The sequence below is a fragment of the Megalopta genalis genome, unplaced genomic scaffold, assembly GCF_051020955.1.
Source record: "Megalopta genalis isolate 19385.01 unplaced genomic scaffold, iyMegGena1_principal scaffold0052, whole genome shotgun sequence".
In the NCBI taxonomy this organism is placed as follows: domain Eukaryota; kingdom Metazoa; phylum Arthropoda; class Insecta; order Hymenoptera; family Halictidae; genus Megalopta; species Megalopta genalis.
In genome coordinates this window covers 553,605-555,000 of record NW_027476121.1, presented here as the reverse complement: position 1 = coordinate 555,000, position 1,396 = coordinate 553,605, and the positions used below count along the sequence as shown (strand labels likewise).

The 1,396-nt window shown below is 43.1% G+C and overlaps 1 non-coding gene across 1 annotated transcript in view; it reads left to right on the top strand.

Moving 5' to 3' along the window:
- LOC143261496 (small subunit ribosomal RNA) overlaps window positions 1-67 on the top strand; it is a 1,921-nt gene extending 1,854 nt beyond the window's left edge. The window contains exon 1 of the ribosomal RNA XR_013035609.1: window positions 1-67. This exon is cut by the window's left edge and continues 1,854 nt beyond it. This is a non-coding gene — a ribosomal RNA (small subunit ribosomal RNA).
- The last annotated feature ends 1,329 nt before the right edge of the window (window positions 68-1,396 follow it).

Here is a 1,396-nt window from a genome sequence, read left to right as displayed (position 1 = left end):
TTGATTATTTAGAGGAAGTAAAAGTCGTAACAAGGTTTCCGTAGGTGAACCTGCGGAAGGATCATTACAATGTTCCAATATATCTCAAAGAGAGAGGAGAGGAGGAGAGAAAATGAATTCGATTAGTTTGTGGATAAGAATTCATATAAAAAAAAAAGATATTGTTGAGCCCGCCAGATCATTCGTGCGTGATTTACACGGCCAGACGTGTGTACTACACGTATTAGGCCTTTGATCTGCGTTGCGTAGGCCACAACAAATCTTTCAAAGAGAGAGAGATATATGTGTTGTTGGGGTTTGTGATTATGAAGGTGCCCCAACGCACAAAAATATATAAAAATGTACAAAGTTGGGATGTGGTGTGGTGGAGAAGAGTTGGGCCCGACCAGATCATTCGTGCGTGATTTACACGGCAGACGTGTGTACTACACGTATTAGGCCTTTGATCTGCGTTGCGTAGGCCATCTTCCTTCCAAGACACACACGTGTTGGGGTTTGTGTGATTTTATGATAGTGCCTCAACACGGAAAAATAAGCGTACGAGAAGAGTGGGCCCGACCAGATCATTCGTGCGTGATTTATACACGGCCAGACGCGTATTATATTACACGTATTAGGCCTTTGATCTGCGTTGCGTAGGCCATCTTCTCGATAGAGAGAAAGCCAAAATGTATTCTTTTTTTCTTTCTTTACACACACACACACAGTTGTAGTAGGACAGGGAGGGATGCGAGCGTGCTAATCACGCTTCCTCAAGTCTTCGCTGTGGTGTAAAAAAAAAAGAAAAAAAAGGAATCGTTGGGAAAGTCCAAAGGACGAAAATATCGGGCAGTCTGAAGATAACTTAATGCTCGTTTACATTGGTATCAAGAGAGACCGGCTTGTGTAGCTCGTTTCAATGCTGTGTCGTTGTCATTGACACCCTACTCTGTTGCGCGCTAGTGGCAGCATGAGCGTGGGACGTATATATATATGACACCCAGCTAGAGCCGGCCGTGAGTCCGTCCGGTGTAAATAACGACGAAAGGAGAGAGAAACTTTTCGAATCCAGTATCGGGTTGATAATTGTCCAGTTTGAATATCCATATCCCCGTCGTTTTTGGAGGTGATATACTCTCTGTGTTTCTTCGATAGAAGGCTTTTCAATGTTCTATTCGCTCCGACCGTCGAACTTGCAAGAAAACAGTGGTTTTGGATTTGCTCGTACATATATATATGGTTTCGACGGAAATATCTCGTTCTTTAAGGGACAATTATGTCGTTGTACGACGACTCCCGAATCTCCTTCGCGCGCTGGTTGGAGCTCTTCGGGTATCGGCTTGTTCCGAAATATAACACAAAAATGTGGTGGATAGCAAATACACATTATATATATGAGAGAATAAAAGGGAAAAAT